Raw genomic sequence first — 25,072 nt, 5'->3', positions numbered from 1 at the left:
GGGGAGAGGAGCACTCACCATATTACAGAGGGAGAAGCAGTGGTTTTGGTGTCAAGCTTGCTGTAATTTAAATCCTTTCCTATTACTCTGCCACAGGGGCCTCCATTTCCTATATGTGAAACGGAGGAAAAAGTAAAAATGAAACTCTACATGCATTAAGAATATTAATCTCATATCCTTACTAGGATGTCCAAGTTATTTATATATTTTCATAGACATCTAATGTATCTGAATATTATTTGTCACCCTTGGCACATATGTTTCATTTATTTTCTTATTTTTCTGCATTAAATCATTTTCATTTAATTTCATTTACTGTTCCATCTCCTTTTATGTATGCTAATTCAAATACTCTTTGGAAGAATTTGGAGATAGAGTGAATGAATCAGATAACAGAGTATTAATCTCATACATATTCCAAAATGCAATGTAGATACCTAACATTGATCTTTTTTTAGAATGAGCAATTTTTAAAATTTGGAATGTTGAAATTTAGCATTTAATAATTAGAACAAGGTAATTATGTTAAATGTGTAGAAATACTTTAATTTTATATATGCATATATTTTAATGGAAAACTCTAAAAAATGCACATGTTGGGTGTTTTAGGGGAAAAATAGTTTTGTTCAGGTATGTTTAACATCCTAAAATATCCAGGTAGTTACCTTCAACACATAATTTCCCTTAATCTAAATTGCCATGGAATCTGTTTCTGAAATTATACAACAAATAGATAGTTATGGGACTGAAATAAAACCCTACCAAGATGGCTCAATGATACTAAATAATATAAAAGCTATAAGTTCTTGTTTCACTTTCAATTAAAATCACAGTTCAATTCTTTAGTTTCATTCCTGTGGCTGATATTTCCTTGGAGACAGATATCTACTATTCCCTAGGCTATTTTGCTCTGCCTCCTAACAAATTATCTGATTTCAGGTGTCACTTAGTAAATATAAATATCATTTTAAATGTTTTTAAATAACACTTAGCTGTGTTTAGTTTATCAGAAACTATTTGGAGTGGCATCAGGGATTCAATTGCTTTCATCTCAGGCTATATTTAACATAATTAAAATAAAAAGCAATGAAATAAAAGTGGAAAAAATCCAGCATCTTAGTCCTGATAATTTATTAATTAACTATGTTTTAATAAAATGTTCTGACCTTTACATATCTTATTTATAAAAGTTTGACTAATTAATATCTAAGCTATTGCTTCATTTTATTACTTCGTAAATGTAGCCTGTCAACATTTATTATTTAGGGTAAATTACCAAAGGCCAAGGGAACTGCATGATGGCTTTTATAAACTGTGTGCTACATACTTGCATGGTTATAAAATACACACACACTAATGCACACATACATGCACCCATTTTACTGTTTATCAATACCATATAAAAAAGCATCGTGCATAAATGTAATGTTGTCCTGCTTATGTCTTACTCCATTCTGCAATTTGTAGGCACTCCTCTCTGACACAGTTGCCAAGGCTTTTCAAACACACTTCGGTAGCTGCAGTGGTCGCTTGCTAAGGAATTCCCTTATACATTGAGGAGCTTGCTCTGCTAACTGACAAGAGAACTAATGAAACAAGAAGATTGAAATACATGGTGAAGAAGGCTTATTTCCTCAAATAATGACTGCCTAATGAGATAACCAATCAGATTTTAAATGCAATACTAGAGGCCTCATTTTACCCTTCTTCTTACTTGACAATGTAGAATTTGTCTCCTACTGGTCCTCTTCGTTTTGAAGGTCCTCTGCTCTTAGATTTCACAACGGAACTCTATCCTAGCCTACTCATCTCTTTCTGAAAATTCTCTAATACTGGATGAGCCCAGTGTCCTCAGTGACATATACATACATATACATGTGTGTGTATATATACACACAAACACGTTTATTACATATATGTACATATAAATATCCATATATGTAAACATACAGAGGTATATACACAGAGGCGTATCTGTGAATATATATATAGTATGTGTGTGTGTATAAAATCTTCCTGAATTTTGTTCCGTCTTCAATCTATATCTACAACCCCACATTTACTGCTCAGTGAGAAGGGGTTGCCTAATTGGAATCCTATTCAAAAGCTGCAACAGATACCACAAACTTAATGAGCTGCTACCTTGTTGGCATTGGCTCCCATAACCTGCTTTTCCCTCTTCTCTAAGTAGTCTGGAATCTGTTACAGTAGTATGCATTAAAAACCTGTTCCTCAATATCAATACTTTGAACACATCTGCCTCAGTTATTTATCATTAAGCCAGTCTAATATTATTTTGCAAATATAACATGTGTCACATTTTTTATTCTCCATTTCCTACCTTAAACACTTTATTTGCTTTATTGCACTATTAACATAGCTTCCTTAAGATCTTGTTGGCTCTAATTTCTGTTCAACCTCCATCCCCATCTGCCAATGATTCCCCATATCAAGTTGAGATGGTGCTTAGTTTAGTAGTAAGAATTACACTTTGATTTTAGCCACTCTTGTTGGAAATCGTCCTCATGTATTCCTTCAATCAAAGAAATAATGTATTTGGTGCCTGCTGTGCACCAGGCTGTGTACTAGATTGCGGCGATTCAAGAGTGAGCCCGGCAGACACTGTTCCTGCCCATCTGAAGGCTGACATCCTAGGAGGGAAGATGAATAATATACAAGTGAACAAATAGACACAATAATCTCGGATCAGGTGGTAATGGTGGGGGCCTAGTGTGATGATCTCAGTAGAGGGACCAGGAAGAGCAGAGAATCCGGGGCAGGGGAAGGCTGAAACCAAGAGTGTTCAGGAAAAGCCAGGAGAGCAGTGTGGTTTGAACAGGGTGAGGGAGGAGAAGATGGTAGGAGATGGGGTCAAGAGGTGGCAGGAGTTTGGATTTTATATGAAGAGCAAGAGAATATGGTGACTAGCTGTACCTCCCACTTCATCAAAGCATGCTAAATTTGAACTATGTTGAAGATTTGAGATTTCTTATTCTTTTTATTTATAATCATTATTTTTGAGACAGAGTTTCACTTTGTCACTCAGGCAGGGGTGCAGTGGCATCATCACCGCTCACTGCAACCTCCCCTCCTAGGTTCAAGCAATTCTTCTGCCTCAGCCTTCCGAGCAGCTGGGACCACAGTTGCCCACCACTGAACCTGGCTAATAGTTTTGTATTTTTAGTAAAGATGGGGTTTCACCATGTTGGTCAGGCTGGTCTTGAACTTCTGACCTCAGGTGATCCGCCTGCTTCGGCCTCTCAAAGTGCTAGAATTTCAGGCATGAGCCACCACTCATGCCTATAATAAGACACACACACACACACACACACACACACACACACACACACACACACATATATATATGATGTATATATGAGACATATATATGAGATATATATTATAGAATAGACATATATGGATTATATATATATATCCACACTGTGTTACCCTAGAGAATATATATATGTGTGTGTGTGTGTGTGCGTATACACATATATGCACTATTGTTATTGGACCTGACCATTTAAACATACTTTTTTCTATAACTAAAACTCAATACATGCACATTCAAATGGCATTTAATGTTTTCCAACTCTTTAAAATTATATCCAGGGTTCCTTATAATAATTCAATTTTCTCAAATCTAGATACACAGGCATTTTAATGCAACTTTCTCAGTAATTGATAGAACAAATAAGAAAAAAATTAGTATATAAATTATATGAAAAATACAACCAAATTGCTCAAATTAACTTTTAAGTAATAATATACCTAATAGCTGCCAATTACACAATGTATTTAAGTGCACACAGAACTTTTACCAAAAACAAGCTTTGTTTGTTTGTTTGTTTAAAAGAAGTACAATCTTATTATAGTGTAACTTTTGACTGAAAAGATATTTAATTAGAAATCAGAAACAGATATCTAAAAGTTCCCTCATTTGGAAATTAAATGACACACTTCTAAAGATATGAGTCATAAAAGAAATCACAAAGGTATTAAAAATTTCAAACTGATTATAAAAAACAACATAAATTATATGAAAGTAGACACAATATTTTGAAATGTGTGAGATATAGAAAGTAGTGCTTAGTGCAAAATTTTTAGATTTTAATATACATATCAGAAAAAACTTAAATTTAGTTGTCTAAATAGAGGAAAAGTAATGAACATAAGAGTAGACATAAATGAAATAAATAATACATAAAAAATAAAGAACTCTTAGTAAAATCATAATCCACAGCCAAGAATAATAAAAAAGAACAGATACAAAATTTGCCAGTATCTGAAGTGTGTTTGTCACAACAATTTCTCCAGACATAAAAGAAGATGAAGAAACACTCTGAACAACTTTATGTCAATAAATGCTACAACTTAATATGACGGGTGAAATCCTTGAGAACAGTTTACCACACCTGAAGGTGAAATAGAAAATCTGAATCACTTTGTAGCTACTAAACCCTTTTAAATTCTTACTTAAAATCTTTCTCACAAATTTTATTTGATAAAAAAGAAAATTTCTCTCATCTTATAAAAACATTTTCAGCAAAGTAAAAAGGCAAGCCATAAAATGAAAATAATTATATCCATTATATATCAAAGGATTTATATTGAGAATATATAAAGAATTCTTATAAATTCATAATACAACTTCTCTAATACTGGAAAACCTTTAAGAGACACACAGCACGTGGAGCTCTAATATATTGCGGATAGGAATATAAAATGGCACAACTATTTTGACAGTTTGGTAGTTTGTTTTAAAGCTTAAATATGCATGTAACACATAACCTGGAAATTTCGAAAGGCATTTATAAGAGACAAGAAAAACATATGTCCACAAAGACCTGCAAACGATTGTTCAGAATAGCCTAATGCAAAATAGAAAAAAAAACTTGAAAACAATCTAAATATTCATTGAAAGGTGAATTGAAAGACTATTCTGGTTTATTAGTACAATAGAATAATATATAATAATAAAATGGAGCAAACTACTCATGCATACCACAACATAGATGAATTTACAGACATTATGCTGAGCAAAATAAGCCAGATACAAATCAATGCATACTATATATTTCCATTTCTATAAATTCTAAAATAGAGAAAACTAAGTATCTCTAATCAGTGGTTGCTTGGGGATGGGAAAAAATGCAATAGAAAAAATTTTCTGGGCAGATAGAAATAGAGGGAGAAAGAAAATTAATACAGGTTGGTTACATATTTCAGGTATACAATCTGAGCAAACACAGCAAAAAATGCTCCATAACTTTATTGCTGTGAATATTATTGCATGTGAATTTTAACTCACACATTTGATGTTTAAAATATGAGCTTTCCTTACAAATATAACTTTCTTTTTATAAAATGCACTAAACTAGATGTTTTTTTTTTTTTTTTAAATTCTGGCTGGGCACAGTGGCTCAGGCCTGTAATCCCAGCAATTTGGGAGGCTGAGGCAGGCGAATCACGAGGTCAGGAGTTCGAAACCAGCCTGGTCAACATCGTGAAACCCTGTCTCTACTGAAAAAAAAAAAATACAAAATTAGCCGGGCGTGGTGGTGCACACCTGTAATCCCAGCTACTTGGGAGGCTGAGGCAGGACAATCACTTGAAATCAGGAGGCAGAGGTTGCAGTGAGCTGAGACTGCACCATTGCACTCCAGCCTGGGCAAAAAGAGTGAAAGTCCTTCTCAAATTACTATAATAGTGATTAATATTTTTAGAGAAAATCAAAGTAATTCCAATTTCAAAATAAAAGCTGATTAGTCACAAAGATGATGTTGGTATAGGCTGGGCACGGTGGCCCATACTTGTAATCCCAGCACTTTGGGAGGCCGAGGCAGGCGGATCATGAGGTCAGGAGATCGAGACCATGGTGAAACCCCGTCTCTACTAAAAATACAAAAAATTAGCCGGGCGTGGTGGCGGGCGCCTGTAGTCCCAGCTACTTGGAGAGGCTGAGGCAGGAGAATGGCGTGAACCCGGGAGGCGGAGCTTGCAGTGAGCCGAGATCGCGCCACTGCACTCCAGCCTGGGCGACTGAGCAAGACTCCGTCTCAAAAAGAAAAAGATGATGTTGGTATAAACAGTAATCCTAACACATGTTTCATGGAAGTCTGCAGATTATGTAGCACTTTTACAGGCACATATTTTATAAAATTCAACAATTACCCCATAAGGAAGTGAGGCTCGGTATTATTCTCAGCATCCTTTCCCTATTAGGAAACAAAGGCAAAATGGTAAATGACTTGCCCAAAATTTTGCAGCAAAAGCTGCTCTCAAATCCATGTTATTTGACTCCAGATTCTGTATAAATTCAATTAACAGAACCATTTTTCACATAATTAGTGATAAACAATATGTTTAATAGCTAGCACTGGATTTTTAATCTATAAGTGAAAAATTAGACTTCTAAATCTAATAAGGAAACAAGATGAAGAGAACGTCAAAATTATCTTTAACTGCCATTTCTTATTTCTGGATGATGAGAGATCACCATAAAAAAGTGATGATTTTAACCTTGGTTGTGTAATGAAGTAGGGAATTAAAAGTCTTGACTCAGAGGCTGTGTCCTTGACCTAATTAGCACCAAGGCTCAGGATTATCTCTAATTTTCCCAGGTGATATCAATATGCAGTTTAAGTGTGAGCACCACTGTTACAAAGTGATTGGATGTTTGACTTCACACTAGAGCATGTCTGCCTTTCAATTAGAATTTAGAAAGTGCTTCTCAACTCACCATTCCATGTGTACATTGCAACATACCTCCACCCTTAGCTATTTGTACTACTGATCAGTTTGTGGTTTCTGAATTACTATTGGCCAATTTACTTGTTTATTAATATTGCTAATAATAATGCTGGTCTCTCTATTCCTTCATAGACAGTTACTTTTCTTTTTTTTTTTTTTTTTGAGACAAGTTCTGCCTCTATCACCTAGGCTGGAGTGCAGTGGGGCGACGTTGGCTCACTGCAACCTCCACCTCCTGGATTCAAGCAATTCTCCTGCCTCAGCCTCCCCAGCAGCTAGGACTACAGGCTTGTGCCACCATGCCTGGCTAATTTTTGTATTTTTAGTAGAGACGGGGTTTCACTATGTTGGCCAGGCTGGTCTCGAACTCCCGACCTCAGGTGATCCACCCACCTCTGCCTCCCAAAGTGCTGGGATTACAGGCATGAGCTACCGCGCCTGGCCCATAAACACCCACTTCTGATGTAATGACAAATCTTACAAACTGAATTGTTCAGTCCTAGGACTCCACTCCTCTTTTCACATGGATCAGCAGCTTGGCTTTGACAGTTCATCTTCTATACTTAACTGCTTGGTTAGTGCACTCAATGCATGTGTATCTGCCCTGCTTCAGTGTTCAACCCTTCTCTTGGCTTGAGAAATCTGGCCAGCTCTGCAGGTGCTGACAAGGGGTAATGCCCCAATTTTATTCATCTCCTCTTTAGAAAAGGAAGTAAATATTCATAATACATATTATCACATGTAGCAGAATGGGTCAGGCAAAATGGTGAAAGAAAACATTTTAAATCAAAACAAAAATCTAAAATCCCACAAAAACTTTTTATCTAAAAGCATGGAACATAGGGATATTAAGATCAGAGTCCTACACATAACCTTAATAAAAATGTGGCAGATATTTTTGGAGTCTGTTGAACTGGAAGGGATTCTAAGTTTAGTGATACATAAAATCTTTCTCTATTAATGTGAGATTTTTAAACAGGTGCTGGCCAGGCATCATAATGAATCTGCAAGAAAAAAAAATATTGGAAGCCTCATTTAGAAACAATTCTCAGGAGAGAAATGCCCACATCAAGCAAGATTTAACTTGATATTGAACTCAGAAATAGGCATAATGAGAATAACTGAAACATCATTATCACTTTTCTCATCCCGCTGTTTGTTAGAGAAATGCTCTACTGGAATGGTTGATGTTGTTAACCCAATATTATAGGTTCATATTCGCCAAAATTCAAAAATTGTCCATTTCTGTTCATTTCACCACCACGTGACATTAAAGAGAGAATTCTACCTACACAGACTTGCAAAACAAATTATGAAAATTATTCACTTGGATATTTCCTTTTTGTTTTCGTGGTTTTGTTTTGTTTTTTTGTTTTGAGATTAGGTCCGGGGCTGTCGCCAAGGCTGGAGTGCAGGGGCACAATCTCGGCACACTGCAGCCTCTGCCTCCTGGGCTCAAGCAATCCTCTCATCTCAGCCTCCCCAGTAGCTGGGACCACAGGCACACGTCACCATGCCTGGCTAATTTTTTTTTTTTTTTTTTTGAGACGGAGTTTCACTCTTGTTGCCCAGGCTGGAGGGCAATGGCACGATCTCGGCTCACCACAACCTCTGCCTCCTGGGTTCAAGCGATTCTGCTGCCTCAGACTCCCGAGTAGCTGGGATTACAGGCATGCGCCACCATATCCAGATAATTTTGTATTTTTAGTAGAGATAGGGTTTCTCCATGTTGGTCAGGTTGGTCTCAAACTCCCAACCTCAGGTGATCTGCCTGCCTCAGCTTCCCAAGTGCTGGGATTATAGGCAGGAGCCACCCTACCTAGCAAAATTTCTAAGGCTTAATTTATTGAACCATGTTCTTCACTCAGCTGTCTCTGCTGCACACTCCTCTCCAGCAGTCAGTTCTGTAGTTTATGTGAAAAAAAAAAATCAGAATTCTACCTCACATACATATATAAAATATATACATATATATGGTATAGATATAGATAGGTAGCAGTTGGAAAACAGAAGGTTTGAGAGTTCTTGAGAACTGAAGTATTTTACAATTTAAATATTCACGAGAGAGCCCTCCTGTTTCCTACATAATTGGCATAACCTGTTTTAGCATTTATATGATTGTCCTTGCCCTAGATTTCATTTACTAGTGTTAGAGAATGGTATTTTTGATGAGCAGCCTGCTATTTCTGGTTAAGTTCTATCAGCTAAGGTGGCTTTTAATGTTTTAATTTAAGGAAGTCACAGTCAATAACTTTATAAGTCAGCATATCCTTCTGAAAGGGCGATTAAAGAATAAAACACTTCAATTGACTGATTTTTTTTTGCACTTTAGTAAACCAAATCTTTGGACCTTTGTTTCCAATATTAAGTATTTTAAAGTATACAAAAAATATGTTTTGTAATTAAGTTTTAAAATGCATAGACTATTACTAATCACTTAAATGTGATCCAAAAGGTCTTTCAGTGGCTTTTTCTACAAAACAACTCAGAATAACTTCATCTATAATATCTATGCTTGATTTAAGGTCTAACTTAGGTGAGATGCCTGCTTATGAGAACTTCTTTGACCATGAGTGGCTGTGAACTAATGCCAATTTTATTTCCTATTTCTGTTTACTACCTTACCTCTCACACAGATAAAAACAAGTGGGAAAGAAAAGGAAATCTAGAAAAGTTATATTTCTAAATTAGGTCCACAAATTCTTATATTTTATACATGCTCATATCTCAAAAAATGTTTTGTTAATCCTTTATCTATAATATAGTTTTGATTTTATAGATTGTGTTCTTTTATTAAGCAGCTATTCATCACAGAGAGATCATCATAGGTAAGGAATTTGAAAACCAAACAATTCAAATCACATCTTCAAAAATAAAAAAAACTAATAACATGCAAAAAGATAAAGTTACACTAACATGCAGTTATAAGATAAACATACAGATTTGAACAAATTTGGCTTTGCAATTAAAAATATCATGGACTCCAAGACAAAAAAAAGTTAAATATAAACCAGAGGGAGATATCAATATCTCACCTGCCTAACAAAAGTTGAAAATTATTAGAATTAAAGATGCTGAAGAGAATGTAGTACAAGAGAAACTCATTCACTTCCGGTGGGAGTATTAAATCCAACCTCTTTGTGAAACAGATTGTCATTATCAACTATTATAGAATATATGTATATTCTATCAGTGAGCAATTTCACTGCTATGAATGTATCAGAGCAGTGTTCCTCATATTTAATCTATATATTTATTACTTAAGGTTCTTGTTTAAGCTGAGATTCAAATATCCTCTGGATAGATTCTTAGTACATTTCTAACAAGGTTTCAGGTGATGCTGATACTTCTACACAGACGATGGAGATGCAAAGCTCTAGAGAAAATAATGCACATTTTGAACAAGGATACATATAAAAATATTTGTCTATCATTTCATAAAAATTTTAAAGTAAAATGAACACAAGAGACTATCCAAAGTGAATCAGATAAATTGTTGTGTATTCAAACAAATGAATACTGAAAAATGAAAATGAAATTTTGATAACCACATAAAAAAACAGTTGCAAAAAAAGTTTTAATTATTCTGTTTATATTGAGGACTTTAACTGATAATACTATATTATATGATACAGAGATTTCATTCATGTTTTTATAAAAGTATAAAGATTCCAAAGAAATATTTAAAATAAAATTAGGACAATACCTATTTTAATGTTCATAGTAAGAGAAAGAATTATGATTAAAATGGGACATGCAAGAAGCTTCTGAAGTGTCAATGTTCCTATTAAACCTAATAATTTTAGGCACTACATTCATGCACTTTTCCTCATTACCTAGGTATGTTTTATTTCACAAAATTAAGAAATGGAAAAATTAAATGTTATCAAAGAAGACATAGTAAAACAACAAAAATAAATTTTAAAATATTACATTGAGGATGTGGAGCCTTCCAGTTCCAAAATATTAATGTAGAAGCAAGCTAGTTTCTTTCTACTCCACAGAAAACAAATATACCACACCAGTATTATCACCAGCAATATCCAAGAACTCAAATGTAAGGATAGTTCCCAGGAACACAGAGAAGTAAAAATATTTCAAGCAGATGGTAAGAGAACTTGATTTCCATATCCATGATGTGACTTTCCCAAACCTGCTCAGCACTAAGCACACAGAAAATTTCCCCCAGAGCATAGATTCTATACTGAAAAGTGAGATCAAGGGAGACAACTCGCTTCCCTACCGTCTTCGATTCCCCGGCATGAGGTTAGTTCCTGCTTTGAGCAATGGGAAGCATCTGGAGTGCCAGAAGAAATAAATATCCCTGAGAATAGCCATAGACAAAGGGGAGGAGGCAGGATTATGATTCTGAGCTTCAGAAACTCTGCTCTGTAACTCAACCAAAGGAGATGCCAAATCAGAGTGGCTAATTTGCTGTACCACCTTGCTGGAGGAGGGTGGTCCTTGGCCAAAAACCACTAGTTAACCTTCCCGCATCACTGGGACATGATATCCTTTTCTGGACCTCCCCCATTCAGAAGAGCAGGCATTCTGTTTGTTTACAGGAATTGAGGCAAACCTGAACTTAAAGTTCCATCTAGTTCATTAAAGAAAGCAGCAACCTAATGGAGGGAAAAAAAGCATTTAAAAAATGTATTATCCTTAGCAAACTAACTCAGGAACAGAACACCAAGTATCACATGCCCTCACTTATAAGTGAGAGCTAAATAATGAGAACACATGGACACATAGAGGGGAACAACACACAATGGAGCCTTTGGCAGGGTGGAAGATGGGAGGAGGGAGACGATCACAAAAAAATAATTAATGGGTTTAATACCTGGGTGACAAAATAATTTGCCCAACAAATCCCCATGACACAACATGCTGTTTCAACAGGGAAATTGTAAAGAATCTCTAAGCAAACATATCCAAAAAAAACCTAAACAAGCCAGACAGGAAGACTGGGATAAAAAATTAAATCTTTATTGCAAAGACATAGACATACATCCAAAAGAAACAATAGCAAACAACAAAAAAACACGATCTCCTCAAATGCATGAAGCAAGGAATGACTGACTAATCCTAGTAAGGTGGCAAAATGTGTGAACTCACTGGCCAAGAATTTAAAATAGCAATTTTAAGAAAATTCAGGGATTGCCAAGGTAACACAGAAAAGCAATTTTTAAATTTGTCAAATAAATTTAACAAAGAGATTAGAATAATTTTAAAAAATTAAACGGAAATATTGGAACTGAGAAATACATTTGCTGAACTGAAAAATTCACTAGAGGCTCTCAAGTGCAAAATGGATCAAGCAGAGCAAAGAATCACTGAGCTCAAAGAGGCTCTTGAAAATGCACAGTTCAAGAAGAAAAAAGAAAAGAATAAAAAGGAAAAAAGATTATCTATAATATACAGGAAATTTTTTCAAAGGACCAATTCTAAGAATTATTGGTGTTCAAGAGGGAGTTGAGCAAGAGTAGGGGATATAAAGTTGATTCAAAGAAATAATAATAGAAAACTTCCCCAAACTTGAGAAACATATAAATATCCAGGTATAGGAATGTTACAGATTTGATTCAAATAAGACTATACCAAGGCATGTAATAATTAAACTCTCAAAGATCAAGAAAGAAGATCCTAAAGGTAGGAAGAGAAAAGAAGCAAATACCATACGAAGGAGCTTCAATATATCTGGCAAAAGACGTCTCAACAAAACCATACAGGCCAGAAGGGAGGGAGATGACATTATTAAAGTGCTGAAGGAAAAAAAAACCTTACATACAATACTAAATTTGGCAAAGCTATCCTTCAAATATGAAGAGGAGATAAACTCTTTCCCAAACAAACTAAAATTGAGAGAATTCATCACCACCAGACCCATCTTACAAGAACTAACAGGAGTTCCTCAGTCCAGAAGAAAATACATTAATGCATAAAATGAAAATATTTGAAGGTATAAAATCCACTGGTAAAACTAAGTTCAAGAACAACCCAGAAGATATGAATACTGTCATTGTCATGTGCAATCTACTCATAAGTCTAGCTTGAAGCCCAACATTCATCAAAAACAATAATACCTACAGCAATATATTAAGATATAAATAATATAAAATATGTATATTGATATATATATATACATATATCACAACACAAAGTTGATAGACTAATGCAATTAAAGTATAGATTTTTTTCTAAAATTTATTTACTTCTATTTTTTCTATTCTTTCTTAGTAAGCTTTCATCTCTTTAAAATAAAGTTTTGTATCTACAAAATGTTTTATGTAAGCCACATAGTAACCACAATGCAAAAACCTATCATAGATTCACTGAAAATAAAGAGCAACTATTTTAAAAATACTACCAGGGAAAATCACTTAACCACTAAGAAAGAAGGTAAGAAAGGAAGAGATAATTACAAAATAACCAGAAAACAAGCAACAAAATGACAGTTTTAAATACTTACTTATCAATAATAACAATGAATATAAATGGAACTTGATTCTCCAATTAAAAGGCATAGAGTGGCTGAATGGATAGACAAATCCAACTATATGCTGCCTACAAGAAATCCACTTTACCTAAAGATACACACAGACTAAAATTGAAGAGGTGGAAAAATATATTCCATGCAACTGGAAACCCAAAAAGGGTAGAAGTCACTATATTTATATAAAATAAAGTAGCCTACAAATGAAAGACTAAAAAAATACAAATAAAGTCACTATATAATGACAAAGGGCTAAATTCAGCAAAGAGTATAACAATGTAACAATTATATGTATCTATGCCCCCAACACTAGAGCTCCCAAGTATATAAATGAAACATTAATAAATCTAAAGCAAGAGATAGAATGCAATAAATTAACAGTAGAGGACCTCAACACTACACTCTCAGTAATAGGCAGATCATCCAGACAGAAAATAAACAAAGAAACATCAGAGTTAAGCTATACACTAGACCAAATAGGCCTATCTGACATCTAAAGAAGTTTTCACCCAACTGCTGCAGAATACACATTATTTTTATCATCATGTGAAACATTTTCCAGAATAGACCATACCTTCAGCCACAAAAAAGTGTCAATAAATTCAAAAAGTCAAAATCATAGCAAAGATATTTTCTGACCAAAGTGGAATCAAAGGGGAAATCAATAGCAAGAGAATCTGAGAAAACACACAAACACATGGGAATTAAACTACATGCTCCTAAATGACAAATGTCAATGAAGCAATTTTTAAAATCTTGAAATAAATGAAAATGAAAATACAGCATACCAAAATTGATGTAATACAACAAAACAGTACTAAGTGGAAAGATTATGGCAACAAACAATGAACCTTTTGAAACTAGAAAATCAAGAAGAAGCCAAGCCCCAAATTAATACAAAGAAAAAAGTAACAAAAACTAGAACAGAAATCAATGAAATTGACACTAGAAAAATACATAAGATTAATAAGCTGGACAAACTAAAAACAAAAGAGAGAAGACACATATACATAAAAATCAGAAAAATGGAGACCACAGAAATACAAAGAATTATTAGAGAATGTTATTAATAACTATACGTCAACAAATTGAAAAACCTACAAAAATGGATGAATTTCAGGATACATACAGCCTATTAAAACTAAACCATGAAGAAATAGAAAACCTCAACAAACTAATAATGAGTAACAGATTTGAAGTCATAATAAAAATCTCCCATTCCAGAAAATCTCAGGACCTGACTGCTTCCTTGTTAAATTCTACCAAACATTTAAAGAAGAACTAATACCAATTATACTAAAACTCTTCAAAAAATTTGAAGAGGAGGGAATACCTCTAAACTCATCCTATCAGGCCAGGATTACATTCATACTAAAACCAGTAAAAAAAAAACAAAAAAACAAAACAAAACAAAAAAAAAACAACTACAGCCCGTTATCACTGCTGATGTGAATATAGATGCAAAAATCTTCAACAAAATGCTAGCAAACTGAATTCAACAACACATTAGACAAACCATTTACCATAATCACTGGGATTTATCTCAGGGATGCAAGGATGGCTTAACATACACCAATCAATAAATGTGATGTAACAAATTAACTCGACTAAGAACAAAAATCATATGATCATTTCAATAGATGCTACAAAAGCATTCCATATAATTCAACATCTCTTTACGATAAATGAGAAAACCACAACAAACTGGGCATAGAAGAAACATATCTCAAAATAATAAAAGGCATATATGACAAACTCACAGCTAACACTGTATTAAATGGTGAACATTTAAAAGTCTTTTCTCTAAGATCTGGAACAAGACAAAAATGCCCACTTTCCCCACTTTTATTCAACATAACACTAGAAGTCCTGGCCAGAACATTTAGGCAAGAGAAATAAATAAAAGTCATACAAACTGGAAATAAAAAATCCAAATTCGCCTTGTTCACAAATTATGTGATCTTATATTTAGAAAAACACTTAAAGACCCCACTAAAAAAACCTGTTAAACTGACAAAAAGAATCAATAAGTTTACAAAATACAAAATCAACATTCAAAAATCCACAATTATACATGCCAACAGAGAATAATCTGAAAAAGAAATAAAGGAAGCTATCCCATTTACAATAGCTACAAAAAAGTATACAATATCTTGGAATCAGTTTAACCAAGGAAGTGAAAAGCCTGTCCAAGGAAAACTTTAAAACACTGATGAAATAAACTGAAGAAGACACAAAACACATGAAAAGGTATTCCATGCTCTTTAATTGAAAGGATTAATATTCTTAAAATTATAATTTTACCAAAAGCAATTTAAATATTTTATGTAATTCCTATAAAAATACTAATGATATTTTTCACAGAATTAGAAAAAAATTCTAAAATTTATATGGAACCAGAAAAGACTCCAAATAGCAAAAGCGATGTTCAACAGGAAAAAAAGAAGCTGGATGCATCACATTACCTGACTCCAAAATATACTACAAAGCTATATTAACAAAATCATCATGATACTGGCATAAAAACAGACACATAGACCAATAAAATGGAATACAGAACCCAGGTATAAATCCACCCGTTTACAGCCAACTTATTTTAGACAAAGGTGCCAAGAACATACAATGGGGAAAGAAGAGTCTTTTCATTAAGTGGTGCTAGCCAAACTGGATAACCATAGGCAGAAGAATGAAACTTGACCCCTATCTTCACCATATATGAAAATCAAATAAAGTGGATTAAAGACTTAAAACTAAGATCTGAAACTATGAAATTACAAGAAGAAAACATTTGGGAAGCCCTCCAGGTCATTGATCTGGACAAAAATTTTTTGTGTAAGGCCTCAAAAGCATAGGCAACCGAGCCAAAAATGCACAAATGAGATTATATCAAGCTAAAAATCTTTTAGAAAGCAAATAAAATAATCAACACAGTGAGAGACAACCCACAGAATAAGAAGAAATATTTGCAGACTATCCGTCTGACAAGAGATTAATAACCAGGACATATAGTAAACTCAAACAACTTGATAAAAAATTTAAAAAACTAATAATTTGCTTAAAAATAGGGCGAAATAATCGAATAGAAACTTCTCAAAAGAAGACATACAGCCAACAAGTATATTAAAAAAAGAGTCAACATTACTAATTATCAGATGAATGCAAATCAAAACCACAATGAGATATAATCTCATGCCAGTTAAAATGGCTTTCATCAAAAAGACAGGGAATAATGGATGGTAGAAAGGATGTGGAAAAAGCAGAACCATCATACACTGTTTGTGAGAGTGTGAATTAATATAGCCACTATAGAAAACTGCATGAAGGTTCCTCAAAAAACTGAAAATAGAGCTATCATATGACCCAGAAATTCCAATACTGAGTGTATATTCAAAAATGAAAATTAATATATCAAAGATATACCTGGATTTCAATGTTTATTGCAGCACTATTCACAATAGCCAAAATATAGAATCAACCTATGTGCCCATAAATAAGTAAATAAAGAAAATGTGGTATATATGCTCAAGGAAATATTATTCATCCATCAAAAAGAATGAAATCCTGTCATTTGCAGCAACGAGAATGAACCTGGAAATCATTACATTTAGTGAAATAAGCCAGATAGAGAAAGGCAAATACTGCATGTTTTAACTCATGTGGGAGCTAGACAAAGTGGATCTTATGAATATATAGTAGATTGGTAGTTATCAGAGGCTGGGAAAGATACAGAGGAGGAGAGATATATAGGTTGATTAACGGGTATAAAGTATAGTTTGGCAGAGGAAACAGGACTTAGTGTTTGATAGATGAGCAGGGTGACCATGGTTTAAAATAAAGTTCTATTGAATATTTTTAAACAGCTAGAAGAGGAATTCCAGTGTTTCTAGCATAAATAAAAGACAAATATTTAATGTGATGGATATCCCAATTACACTGATTTAATCTTTACAAAGTATATGAATGGATTAGATAATCACATATACCCCCAAATAGGTATGTCTGTTGTATATAAATAACAAATTAAAACATTATACAGACAGAATGAAAAAAATAAAAGTCAGAGCCAACGAAGTCCAAAACAAATATCCTAAACATCTGTATTAATGACATAATTAGAATATTTGAGAAAAATCACACAAAATAAGGAAAAAGAGAAAAAATTACTGAAAGTAATTAGATAAAATATTATAGACATGAGAACAGACAACAGTAATTATGAATAAATATTACCAATATCTTCAACAAAATAGTTTATGCAATAAATAGATATATCTGAAGACATAATCCAGTAAACACAAAATGAAGCTTAATAAAAACAACTTGGAATTGAAGTAATAAAATGACAAATTAGTGGCAGTAAGGATAAGATCAAATTAAAGGTAGAATTTAAAACGTAAAAATGAAGTTAGTTTTGGCAACAAACAGACTGTATTTTCTATAATGCAGTTTTTGAAATATAAACTACGTAAGTAACAGTAGTTTATTGATAATAGCTTGGAAATTTTTTCTAGAATTTTCAAGGAAAAAGAGGAATTCCAGGAAGATGGGGGAAAAGAGGCATCTGGCATTAGTTTGTTCTTCATTTTAATGGCTGTATTAGTCTGTTTTCACACTGCTATAAACACCTGAGGCTGGAAAGTTTGATTGACTCAGAGTTGTGCATGGCTGGGGAAGCCTCAGGAAACTTACAATCATGGCGGAAGGAGAAGCAGGCATTTTCTTCACAGGGCAGCAGAATACAAGAAGGGTAAAGGGGGAAGAGCCCCTTATAAAACCATTGTATCTTGTAAGAACTAACTCACTATCACAAGAACAGCATGGGGAAACCACCCCCATGATCCAATTACCTCCCACCAGGTCCCTCCCTTGACACATGAAGATTATAGTTTGAGATGAGATTGAGGTGGGGACACACAGCCAAACCATATCATTCTGCCCCGGGGCCCTTCCAAATCCCACATCCTCACTTTTCAAAACCAATCATGCCTTCCCAACTGTCCCCCAAAACCTGTCTTAATTCATTCCAGCATTAACTCAGAAGTCTAATTCCAAAGCCTCATCTGAGACAAGGCAAGTCCCTTCTGCCTGGAAGTCTGTAAAATCTTCTAAGATACAATGGGGCTACAGGCATTGGATAAATGCTCCCATTCAAAATGGGAGAAGTTGGCCAAAACAAAGGGATTCTAGGGCCCATGCATGTCTGAAATCCCATGGGGCAGCTCCAAAATAATCTCCTTTGACTCCATGTCTCACATCCAAGGCACACTGATGCACGGGGTGAGCTCCCACAGCCTTGGGCAGCTCTGCCCCTGTGGCTTTTTAGGATACAGCCCCTCAGCTGCTTTCACAGCTGACATTGAGTATCTGCAGCTTTTCCAGGTGCATGGTACAAGCTGTCAGTGGATCTACCATTTTGGAGGTCTGGAAGAGAATGGCCCTCTTCTCACATCTCCACTAGGCAGTGACCCAGGGGGGACTCTGTGGCAGCTCCAACCCCACATTTTCCTCCCGCACTGCCCTAGCAGAGGTTCTTTATCAAGGCTCCACACCTGCATCAGACTTCTGCCTGGACATCCAGGCATTTCTATACATCCTTGGAAATCTAGGCAGGGGTTCCCAAACCTCAATTCTAGATTTTTTTGCACCTGCAGGGCCTACCCCATGTGGAAGCTGCCAAGGCTTAGGGCTTGCACCCTGTGAAGCAACAGCCTAAGCTGTACCTTGGCCTTTTTTAGTCATGCTGTAGCTGGAGCAGCTAGGACCCAGAGCACCAAGTCCTGAGGCTGCACAAAGCAGTAGGGCCCTGGGCCACACCCATGAAATGCTTTTTCCCTTCTAGGCCTCTAGGCCTGTCATGAGAGGGGCTGCCACAAAGGTCTCTGACATGCCCTGGAGACATTTTCCTCATTTTCTTGGGCTATTAACATTTGACTCCTCATTACTTATGCAAATTTCTGCAGCCTGCTTGAATTTCTGCACACAAAATGGGTTTTTCTCTTCTACTACATGGTCAGACTGCAAATTTTCCAAAATTTTACACTCTGTCACTTCTTGAACACTTTACTGCTTAGAAATTTCTTCCACCAAACACCCTAAATCATCTCTCTCAAGTTCAAAGTTCCACCTATATCCAGGGCAGGGGCAAAATGCTGCCAGTCTCTTTGCTAAAGCATAGCAAGAGTCACCTTTGTTCCAGTTCCAAATAAGTTTCTCATCTCCATCTAAGACCACCTCAGCCTGGACTTCATTGACCATATCACTATGTGCATTTTGGTCAAAACCTTTCAAAAGTCTCTAGGAAGTTTCAAACTTTCCCACATCTTTCTGTTTTCTTTTGAGCCCTTTAAATTGTTCCAACCTCTGCCTGTTACGTAGTTCCAAAGTCACTTCCACATTTTCAGGTTATCTTTATAGCAGTACCCAACTCTCAGTACCAATTTCCTATAATTTTCACACTGCTATAAAGAAATATCGGAGACTGGGTAATTTATAAACAGAAGAGATTTACTGGACTCACAGTTTTGCATGGCTGGGGAGGCAATCATGGCAGAAGTGGAAGCAGGCACCTTCTTCACCAGGCAACAGAAGACAAGAACGATGAAGAGGGAAGAACTCCTTCTAATACTATCAGATCTTGAGAGAATTCACTCACTATCATGAGAACAGCATCAGGGAACCACCCCCATGATCTAGTCAACTCCAACAAGGTGATTATAATTATAATTCTACCAGGAAACTATAATTTGAGATGAAATTTGGTGGTAACACAGAGTCAAAGCCTATCATTGGTTTATGACATTAGATATTCCTGTCTGTTGCTGATTCTGCACCTATGTCTTCTCTCGCCTTCTTTGTTTTGTGTATCAGAGAAGAGGAGCTTATAGATAAATTTCCCAGAATAGCTTTCTGAGTTTAGTTCTGGGGTACAGTCTTTCAATGAGAAGAACTTGCTGAAGAAGAGAAAGCCTAGGAAAAGCCCTTACTTTTCTTCAACAGTGGCAGGCTGTCAGATAGCAAACTCTGGAGGTCACCTGACTGGGTGCTTCAGGCAGCTAGGGTAGTGTGTGGCAACTCTTCTGCTGTTCTGGAAATTCACAAGTTTACAAGGAAGTTCTTGAAATTCACTACTTCTCTTCTGTTGGCAGTTGGGATGATGCAGATGGTTTCACTAAAGAGTCTTTGGTGTTGCAAGTAGCTGAGATGAGATGACCTGCTTCTGCTTCACTGCCTATCACCCATTCTATCCAGTGCTGAGAGAACCTCCAATTTTCTGTATTAACACTCTTTCAGTTAACTTTTGCTTTCCTGTCAGAACCCTGACTGTTTTAATTTTCTTCATTTCTATAATTGAAATATTGAGAAAAATATTACTTCTAACAGTAACCACTAGTAAAACTAGGTTATAATTCTAAATTATGTCAGAGTAAATATTAGAGGAGATTGGAAAATATTGGACAAAACACAGGACTATATGCTATTATATACAGATATTGCATATATAGTGTTGGAGAAATAAAGCGTTCTGATACAATAAGGATAACTGAAATAAATTTATCTTTAAAAGATGAATTGTATGATGAAGCAAAAACTGTATGTGGCCTATTATATATAGATATATATACACATACTTAAATGGGACATGAACATATTGTAGCAAAAATGATAGGCTTTGCCTATTTTTGATATGTCTTTGATATTAAGGCTAATGCTTAGCAAAGATAAATCATATAACATTAATAAAAGACACAGCTCAATACAAACTAAAAGTAATTAAGACAAATCAATTTATTATATAATGCTGAAGAGTGAAAATCCTCAATGAAAGCAGATACTGTTCCAAATACTGTTAGTCAATGCCATTGAAGAAGAATATAAAACAGCTTAAACACATTATATTTTCTATATTACCAAAATTATAATTATATGTTGTTTTATATATTATAATATAGTGTCTTATGTATTATCAATGCCAGGAGATAAATGTGTCATGATGTGAAGGAAGTATGGAGAATTGTGTACCTGGAAATTTAGATAAGAAACATACGAAAATATCGTAAAGATATTAAAGCTGATTAAATTTGTTGGCTGCAAACAAATATACAGATAGCAACCCAATCACTTCTCTATAAAGAAATAGTGACAATAGAATGGAATAGAGTAAAAACATATAATATATATTAATGTGTTATGTGATATATCTATAATAGAAGAAATTATTTTATTTTTAGTAGCATCATGAACAAAATAACATCAATACAACATGGTGTAATTATGAGATACCTATAATTCTCATATAAAGAATATTTTGATTGTGCTACTTTAGTAAAACCTGAAAAAGAGACATATGCCTGATTTCTGGTTATGAAAGGATATTAACTATACTCCATATTTTATTTTTGAGAATTTATTCACAAAAAATAGAAAACAATAAAATAATTATATTAAAGTTGAAAGAATGTTGAGTTTACTGGGAATAATAATGCCTATAAATCTCCAGGGACATTCTGGAAGTTACAGCATACTGAATAAAATTGCACTGATATTAACCACTTAGAAGGGTATAAATTTATACAGCATTCTATGAAGGCAATTTGGCAAATTCCATCACCTTTTAAAAATTATTTTTAAATATAATTTAGCCAATCCCTTTTTAGGGATTTATCCTTTGAAAATATTTTTGTAGGTATACACACACACACACACACACATGCACGTGTGCACGGCAACGTTATTTAAATCTGGGAGCAATGGTTATAACAAATAAGCTTATCTATAAGATGAAATGGCATTTACCTATTAATAGAATCTGATAGATGCATTGGCGTTATCATGGGAAGTAACAATATATTGTTAAGAAAAAACTAGTTTCAGAAAATATATGTAGAATAAATCAATTTTTCTTAAATATAGGTGCTCATTACATGTGTGCATTAAGAATTTAGAAGTTGACACATTAAACTGTTAATAATCAGTGTTTCTGGGTGTTGAGTTATTTGTGAACCTTACTTTCAACTTTATACATTTCTGCATTACTGGAATTTTCAGATATGTTTTAATTTTGCAATCAGTAAAACCAAGCCATTTTTAAAGAAAGATACATTAGTCCTTTCAGTTGATTAAATAAAGAATTTTATAATATAGCCCAGATTTATTGAAGCACAAAGTAAAGAAAAGAGGAGAATGCAATTATGCAGGTACTTCTGTATCCTACTGCTTTGTTTACCTTGTATAGTGTACTGAGATGGAGAACTATGGCTACAATGAAAATGAATCATGTGAACCAGTCGTTTTGTGGATAGATTTATTTTTATAGTTTCCTTAGTGTTTGTCTGTAGGGGAAAAAGACATAACATGAGAATGGGAACAATAAAATATCTCATTTTGTACCTCCTTCTATTGACAGGTATAAGTAATACCGTATGTTTACATATCACCTAGTTTAGAGAGTGAAGTATATTTATGGGGAGCTATTCATTGTCAGCACATTCCTGTGCCCGTATGCAGGCTCCATGAGCTGACCATTCGAATAAATTTAATAAATTACCTAGTGACAGCTATTTTTTTTTGCATCCTTGGTCAATTAAATCTAGCTAATTTACTTTCTCATTTCATTAATTTGTTATGAAATGATTTCATTTGATAATCATGGTTTCTTCTCACTGGTTTTTAAATCGTGCATTCAAAATTGTGGCAAATAGGGTAAAACTGCCACAATTTCTGTTTTTCAAAATATTTCAGCATATTCAACATTAATTAGAGTCACATTGAAGTTCTAGTACAGGAAATTGCCTACAAATCCTGCTTACCTTACTTTTTAATTGAGATTCATGACACTTCAGAGGAATTACTTTAGGAAAAACGCCTAAGTCTCAATCTCCCAAGCATCCTTTCATTAATGCTAAGCATCTATCAAGAACCTACTATAAGCTCTAGACAGGCAAAGCTGTACATTATCTTTAAAGGAATACAGGCCATTAAATACACAGTATAATAAGACAAAAGTGAACATGCATTAGGAGTTCTAAGAAAACGTTTTAACTACCTGCTAACTCAGGAATCAACTGGGCAAAAAGGATAGTTAAGGAATTCTAGGCAGAACCCATATCTTTTGGGAAAGAACAAAATTGTTATAAAGCATGGGAAAGTCAGTATCTGTTGTGATTGGAACAGAAGTTGGGGTAGGTGAAGTGGCAGAAGATTTGGCTTTTTTTGCTTGTTTGTTTTTTAGAGATGAGGTTTTGCCATGCTGCCCAGGCTGGTCTCAAACTCCTGGACTCAAGTGATCTGCCCACCTCAGCCTCCCAAAGTGCTGGGATTATAGGTATGAGCCACTGCACCTTAGTCTTGTTTTAGATGTTTTACAAGGATCCTTATGAGGAGTCATTAAAACAGAGGAGTGGTGATAGTAGCAGGAGGCAGCCAAATGCCTGGGCAGATAATGGGCAGGTACCTGGTGAAACCCCACCTCCAAGCTAAAGACAGCTGAAAGCCTGAAAGCCAAGCTACAAGTTTAATCCTCAGATTGGACTGAAAACTTGTCTTCCTGTTTGGCATGCTCTCCTCTGATAGATCTCCACCCTTCACCTATATTTCATATACCTATCCTTTCCTAATTGGTTTTCTATACTATCGTGTCCGCCTTTGAGTGGTGTCTTCACTTTACCCTTTTTTTGCATACCCACAAACCAATCAGCATGCCGTCCCCATCCTGTGCTTATAAACACCCCAGATTCAGTCCATAGAGGAAGAAATGGGCTGACTTCAGGGGATAGAGACAGCCTGACTTCGGGGAAGACAACCTGACATTCCCATCCCCTCTCCAGCTCCCCTCTCTGCTAAGAGCTGTTTCTATCACTCGATAAAATTCTCCGCCTTCACCGTCTTTCAACTGTTCACGTGGCCTCATTCTTCTTGGACATGAGACAAGAGCTGGGGACCCACTGAGTGTGGGGGGTACCCAGAAAGGCTATCACACCAGCCCTTTGCCATTGCCGGCAGGGGGCAGCCACTTCATGTGATGAGGCAAGGGGCCAACTCAGCTGCTAACACACCACCGTCCACGGATGGTAGAACTAAAGGAGCACTATAATACCCCCTCTGTGGCTTCGGGGTTATGGGCCCCCTCACATGGGTGCTGCAGCGTTCCCCTCAAGGCAACACACCTGTTCTGGCCGCAGGTCCTGCATGGAGCTTGTTTCTGTGTCAGCACCCAGAGTGGCCAGCTGGATCCTGCACTCGCTGGCTCACGTGCTCCTTCCTGCAAGGGTTTGAGCACAGTGGGCAGAGTACAGGGAGTGCCTCTGCCGTGAGTCCAGTCAAGGGACTGAGAGAAATCCTGCATCAATGACACATTTGAATTCCTTTCTCTTTGGCAGTGGTGATAGTATTACAGCAAGGATGTGATTGGACTAGAAATCATAAACCATTATATTTAGCAATATATATTTCTCAGAATTAATCCTTTATAAGGCAAGGTAATTAGAGGCTGAAATTATAAGCTCTGGGCCCTAATCCTGGCATCATCCAGGCTGTGTGACTTTTAGCGAATCATTGTTTTATCTTCTCTGTGCCTTAGGTTTCTTATCTGTGAAACTGCTAGTAATAATTATAATAATAATAACAGTAGCTCTCAGGGTTAATATAAGGATTTAAACAATTAATGTAGGGAAAGTGCAATTCTCAATAAATGTTAGCTAATGGTTTTATCTTATCTGCCCTCTCTTTCCCCGTTGGTTTTAAAAAATGTTTTAGTCAAGTATCTTTCTTTACAGTAAATTCCACTTTCTTGTCAGGGACCCCCCAGCACTGCCATGCTGCTTTCTT

The sequence above is a fragment of the Nomascus leucogenys genome, chromosome 1a (assembly GCF_006542625.1).
Source record: "Nomascus leucogenys isolate Asia chromosome 1a, Asia_NLE_v1, whole genome shotgun sequence".
In the NCBI taxonomy this organism is placed as follows: domain Eukaryota; kingdom Metazoa; phylum Chordata; class Mammalia; order Primates; family Hylobatidae; genus Nomascus; species Nomascus leucogenys.
The sequence above is the reverse complement of the archived record's forward strand: the minus strand, read 5'-3'. Positions refer to the sequence as shown.